Source organism: Mustela nivalis (genome assembly GCF_964662115.1).
Source record: "Mustela nivalis genome assembly, chromosome: 11".
Taxonomy (NCBI): Eukaryota; Metazoa; Chordata; class Mammalia; order Carnivora; family Mustelidae; genus Mustela; species Mustela nivalis.
In genome coordinates this window covers 3649034-3656015 of record NC_139030.1, presented here as the reverse complement: position 1 = coordinate 3656015, position 6982 = coordinate 3649034, and the positions used below count along the sequence as shown (strand labels likewise).

The 6982-nt window shown below is 42.5% G+C and overlaps 1 pseudogene across 1 annotated transcript; it reads left to right on the top strand.

The window, feature by feature from the left end:
* Positions 1-3609: 3609 nt before the first annotated feature.
* On the top strand, positions 3610-4528 carry LOC309843760 (Y-box-binding protein 1 pseudogene; annotated as a pseudogene). Its single transcript has one exon. The product of its transcript is annotated as a Y-box-binding protein 1 pseudogene (transcript).
* The last annotated feature ends 2454 nt before the right edge of the window (positions 4529-6982 follow it).

Below are 6982 nucleotides of genomic sequence, written 5' to 3'. Positions count from 1 at the left end.
ATATATATTTAAAATTGATGTATTTTCACTACTTATATGGGATAAAATCTAATATATGTATTTTTCAGAATGTGTATTGAAAGATTGTGTATCTATCTGTCTATCATCTATCATCATCTACCTATAAACTATATATCTATCTGATTTAGAAGTCAATATCTACTGACTCACTGATGGCCTGGTCATGGGATGAGGAAGGAGAGGGACAATTATAGATGTTCTTAGGTTTTGGCTTGTGTGATTGAATTGATGGAGGCTCCACTGGGATGGGGACACTGGAGAAGAACTTAGCTGGTATGAGGAACAAGATGATATCAGCTGGACCTACCAAGTTTGCTGTACTTTTGAAATACCAAAGAAGAGAGTTCAAGGTAGGGTAGGATGAAAGTTGATATGGAGGTCACAGATGAAGTTAGTACTGGGCACATAAATGGATGAGATTCTGGCATATAGATGGTGTCTGTGATTGGTGTTTATCAAGGCAAGGCATCTAGAAGAAGTGGGGGGAACAGGATGACATCTTGTGTAGTTCAGACCTCTGTAGTCAGAGCCTAGGGAGTGAGTATAGAGGAGGCTGAGAAGCAGCTTGGGAAATGGGAGGTATAGAAAGACAGATATCAGAAAATGGCACAGAATCCAAGAAGAAGATGGTTCAAGAACAAACGCTGCTAAGAGTTAACTGCATATTCTTTGTACCTTGTTTTTTTTTGGTGTGTGTGTGTGTGTGTGTGTGTGTGTGTGTGTGTGTGTGTCATTTTGATTGGATTCTCAGAGACAAATATTGTTGAATTGCTGATTCTTTTCTGCAGCTGGGATTTTTCTTACTATAATTCAAACCATCTCATATAAAATAAAGAAGATTTTTGAGAAAGCCCCCTGGGGGTGCTTTTTATTAAATTTTTAGCCACTGAAGTGAGTACTAGAAATTTAAAGTTATGCTAATAAAAGTTTGTGTGGTTGTGGGGGGTAAAGGAAGGGGAAAGGGAGGCTATGTCTCAATAAGACTCTCAGAATCATTCTACCAATCAGTGATTTTAATGCTCACCATGTACCTTTAAACATGATTTTTCCTGTGCCTATTAATCCCTGTTAATGATTGCATGTGTCTGGGATCTGAACAGGAAGCTCTGCATGAGGACTGATGCTTTCTCACTAGTGTTAAGGAAGATGAAATGGTGGCAGACACTCTCTTAAGGTTTTGTTTAGCATTTTAATCAGCTTCACCTTGGGTGGCAAATGCAGTTTGCATAATTCTGAATACAGGGTTGTGGTGGAAAGGAGGGCAGTAGAAGGAAAACAAAACACAGAAGAAAATTAATTTCCTTTTAGAAAATGCAAAAATAGCTAGTGGAATGAACTGCAAAACATAAAATTATATTGTTTAAGCCAAAACTTAAAAGGACTTGAGAGAACTATCATTTGTCCCACTTCCCTCATTACACATGGGGAAATACAAAGAACCAGGGAGGTGATGTATTGGGACAAGATCATCCAGTGTCCTTGAGGAAAGCCCACCTGAGACTCAGCCTGTCACCACCCAGCACAACACACTACCCCCAGCTCTGCAGTCTGTGTGGCTCACCATCTGACCTGTTTTGTGTTCTGAGAGTACTTTTCCTCAGTTTTACCATTAAGTTCTCTGTGTTCACCTTTTGCTCTGGAATGACCTTGATCACAGGCCTCATCTTCTTCTGCCCCTTGAAGCAGGCATGCCCATGTCTGACTCAGTGTGCCTCATAAGCATTGTTCCTGTGCCTACAGTTCTGCCTACACAAACAGGATTGCCTCCCTGCTTTGACCCCATACCTGCTGCATGTTCCTGGTTGAGTTCTCAGGGCCCCAGTATTTGACTTGTACTAGCAACTTGGAAGAGAAGCTGGCCTTGTACCATCAACCTTTGGAGCACATAATGCACAATGGCTGCTGCGTTAGCTATACCTTTAAATCTTCCACAAATGTAACTACTTCTGTAATTATGCTACCCTGGAACTACACGGGGTCAGTGATCTGGGAAATGTGGTTCCAGCTTAAATAGATGCGATTCAAGCTGCCACAGGAACACTAGGTAAAGAAAACAGTATCTTAGGAAAGAGGATGAGTTTGCTTTTGGATTATTGTGATCAGGATGCCTCTAAAACTTGCTAGGAAGACAACTGGTAGGCAGACAATAGTTTTGGAGGTCAGGAATACATTTTGGAGATGTTAGCATAAAAGTTGAGGTCATCAAAAGATTAAAGTTGTTTTAGGTAAGAAGGACCCTGGAAAATCCAGATAATTCTATCTCTATTAGTCAGCTTCACTGAATAACAAACAAACCCACAGTCTCAGTGCCTTGCAACCATACTTACTTTGCATATGTTATATGTTGGTGTTGACGGTGGTTGTTGCTGTTTGACTCTGTTCAGCATTGCTTCCAATGTCTTCTTCTTCTAGGTCATGACTGTGGGGCATCTACCATGGGGCAGGGGGCATGTCCTTTCTTGTGTCAGGGAAGAGCAAGAAGGTGGGATACAATTGTTTTTCAAGCTCAGACTTGGACGAGGTCTGTATAATGGGCACTTCCCCTCCATATGTCAAAGCAGGTGCTGTGGACATGATATTTTATGTTATTGCATTTTTATGAGCCCTGTGAGGAAACCTCTCTAGGCATTAAGAATGATTACTTAACCAAATAGGAGTTGTAAATAATTGATTTCTCCCCCAGACAATAATTTCCAAGGGAATCCTTCCATTTTCTTATTATGTGTGGATTAGATGAGGAGCTGAATAAAGATGCTGACTTATTCAAGGATATCTTCAGCACTGCATAGAAAGAACCATGCACATTCATAACCTGGTCACACATGTGTTTGTAGACCATACAACCAATGTGTAACATTAAATGAATTGTTCCTGCAAAGTGCAGACCTAGACAATCTCAAGTTCAGGATAAGAAGGGAAAGTTTCTGCAGAGAGTGGTAGAGAAATGGTCAGAATTCAGAAGGCCTAATTCTGAGCCACTAATCCTATGTTCATTGGGAGATGCTGGGAGTGGTTGAGGGAGAATCTGTGTGGTGAAATTGGGGGTTGACAAACTTCTGTAAAGGGCAAGAGAGTACTCTTTAGGATTTTTGGGCTACATTATCTCTGTCACAGGTAGTGCCTGTTGTGAAATGTCATGGGATGGACATGATTTCTGATTGACTTGAGATCTAGACCAGGACTCTCAGAGACTTCCTACTCTCCTTTGTCCTTGGAACATGGGTTGTATTTGCTGTTCCTGCTCCCAGAGGCTGCTCCAAGAACACAGGCTTAAGGTAATGATGTGCTATTGAGAACACCTATATGGTATACTGGTCTGAATCCAGGTAAATCACTTTGTTAACTTTTAAGATTTGGTGAGTGGAGGCAGGAATCCATTAATTTTGCTTCCATCCAAGAAAAATCTTGTACATAACTTCCCTTTGCTTATTAAAACTGCTCCCTACCAAGTTTTATTGGTAGTGGGAGTGGAGAGTGGACCTCAGAGAGCCCTGAGTAACCTCACAGTTGCCATGGGCCTAGCTAACCATCACACACTGAGAGGAGCTGCAGCTGCCACAGCCTGTCTGAGTCACTATCACTGCAACCATGAGCAGCAAGGCTGAGATCCAGCAGCCACCCACCACTCCACCCACAGTGCTGCCGACACCACCAGCAGCTCCATGGAGAGCGGTGGCCTGGGTGGCCTCGCATTTTTGGCACCTGGAGGCTGGGACAAGAAGGTCTTTGCAACGAAGGTTTTGAGACAGTAAAATGGTTCAATATAAGAAATGGATATGGTTTCATCAATAGAAATGACACCAAGGAAGATGTATTTGTACACCATACTGCCAAAAAGAAGAATAACCCCAGAAAGTACCTTTGCAGTGCAGGAGATGGAGAGACTGTGGAGTTTGATGTCCTTGAAAGATAAAAGGGTGCAGAGGCAGCAATGTGACAGGCTCTGGTAAAGTTCTAGTGCAAGACAGTAAGTATGCAGTGGACCTTAACCATTATAGACACCATCCACATCTCAGGGGTCCTCCATGCAATTCCCAGCATAATTATCACAAGAGTGGGGTTGGAAAGTGCTCTTGAAAGCCAGGCCCAAAAGTGCTAGCCCTACTGCAGGTGATGGTTCCCACCTTACTATATGCAGAGACCCTATGGGCATCAACCACAATATTACAATACTCCTGAGCAGGGAGAAGTGATGGAAGGTGCTGACAACCAGGGTGCAGAACAAGGTAGATCACTGAGACAGAATATGTATTAGGGTTATAGGCCACAATCCCACAGGGGTACTCCTCACCAAAGACAGTGTAGAGAGAACGGCAGTGAGGAAGATAAGGAAAAATGAAGATGAGACCCAACAAAATCAAGATGAGGTCAGTACAACTGCAACTTCAATTACTGAGGCAGATGCCCAGAAACCCCTAAACCACAAGATGGAAAAGAGACAAAAGCAACCGATCCACTAGCTGAGAATTCATCCATTCTCGAGGCTGAGCAGGGTGGGGCTGAGTAAATGCTGGTTTACCATCTCTGCCATCATCTGGTTTAGTCATCCAACACAAAGAAATAAAGATGAAATTCCAGCAATAAGAAATAAACAAAAGCTTGAAGCTGAACACCTTAAGTGCTTGCTTTTTGTCCATTGACAAGATAAACAGAACTGTCTGCATTATCTGTGCAGCATAGGATTTTTATTATTTTTACCTAAAGAGGTCTCTTTTTGGTAATGACAAACGTGTTTGTTTGTTTCTTGGTTGGTTTTAAAGCTTGGTTTTTCTCAGTACACATTTAAAGGTTTTTAGTTGTCTCATGTCTGGTCAAGTTGAGATTTTTAAGAAACTCATTTTTAATTTGTAATAAGTATTCACAACTTGATTTTTAAAAATAAAAATGTCAACAAACAGCAAGCATCCATTAATAGAAGTCTTAAAACAAACAAACAAGTAAGGAAAAACCTGCCATCTATCATCTTAGAGTAGCCTGTCTCTTTCTTTGGTCTCTCCCTGCCCTCTGAGTACAGGAATCAGTTTCAGATTATACCAGGAGGCTCCTGAGAGCATTTCAAACCAATAGTGCCATGTTTAATTTTGCTGTTGTAGCCCAAAGGCAGCCATAAATGATACATAAATGAGTGATTATGACCTGTTTCAGTAAAAAATTATTTATAAAATATATATAAAATTCTAAAGATATAAAATTATAAAAAAATATATAAAACAAGGGTGAGCTTGATTTAGCTTGTTGACCCTTGTTCTAGATCTATGAGAGAGGTGACAGGAGGGGCCTGGAGGGGTAGAAATTAGATGAGGATACAAGCTTGGAGACTAGAGATGGTCCAGGGTCAGGAAGGTGATAAAGGCTTAGCACATTTGGAGGACTGGAGCCACACCTGAACTCAGTGGATACCTTGAGACCTATAGATACTGTCCTGCACTCCAGAAAGCTTTGTCTCTGGGTGGCATGAGGGAAAGGCCAGGTGCAGCCCAGTGTTGCCACAGCCTAACTACATGCAACATTCTGTCCCAGGAACATTTTGCTGAAAACCTGGCCCAGGGGCTAGAGTTCCTGACCTTCTGGGATAAGCTGATAAATTCTCTGGGCCTGGCATCCTGTCTCCTGGCATCCTCCCCTCAGCCTGTCTGCAGAAAGCTTGCCTGGCATTCTAGGTGAAGGCTTTTGAAATCCAGGCTACCCTGGTGACTTTTCTTTGGGTGTCACCCCCCCAGGACAGTCAGAGCCTGGAAGCAGGGAAGGAGGGCAGGAAGCTGGCATTTGAGCCAAATCCAGAGGTGAGGCCACCTAAGAACATGGGGCCAGGGTAGGTCAGAGGCCCAATAGGCAGCTTCTCAAGGTGGCCAGAGAAGCAAAGCTGTGTGAAGCCTGGATAGCTTTGCAGGAAGAGGGAGGCACAGCCTTGATGCATCTTCCTCTAGGGCTAGTCCAGGGTGGTTGTCCCCCATGTGCCCCACCCCATGGAGTTAACATATCCCAAGGGGTACTGGGGACAGCTACTCCCAGCTGTGTTGAACTCTTCAGACCTTCACAGGGACCCATCCCTGTGGAGGGCTGGGTGACATTCTGATAACTTGAAATCTTCAAGCAAGTGACTTAAAGACACCAGACTAGAGCCACATGAATAAGTAGAAATAGACTCTCTATCAAGATGTGGGCTTTCTAGCAGCTGTTTGCCTGTCACTTCATGAAAAGCCACCCCTCTCCTTACTGGTGGAAGATCTTTGCTTCCTAGCATGCATGGGTCCCTTTAGCTTTCCCTCCTCCTTTGGCTTGCAGTTCTTTGGTTGCCTTTAAGGAGAGATGGACCTCCATGTTCAAAATCCAAGAAACACAGAGAAATCCCATTAATTTAACAAAAGCTGGCCATTGCCAAGGCATATCATAGACAAAGTCACAAAATACACAGACAAGGAAAGAATCCTGAAAGCAGCAAGAGGCAAAAAAAGATCCTTAAACTACAAAATACACAGACAAGGAAAGAATCCTGAAAGCAGCAAGAGGCAAATAAAAATCCTATGCTGTCTACTGGGAAGACAAACCAGTTTCACAGCAGATAGGTCTACAGAAACATGACAAGCCACAAGCGAATGGCAGGATATATTCAACATGGTACATGGGAAAAAATATGCAACCAAGAATACTTTATACAGCAAGGCTCTCTTTTAGAATAGAAGGAGAGATTAAGAGTTTCTCAGACAAACAGAAACTAAAAGAGTTTATGCCGTCTAAACCAGCCCTGCAAGAAATAGTAAGGGGGACTCTTTGAGTGGGGGAAAAAGACTCCAGTGCAACAGAGGTTGGAAAGGACCAGAAAACATTACCAGAAACACCAACTCTACAGGTAACACAAGGGCACTAAATTTATACTTTTCAGTAATAACTCTGAATATGAATAGACAAAATGCTCCAACCAAAAGATATTGGGTATCAGAATGGAAAACAATAAAACAAA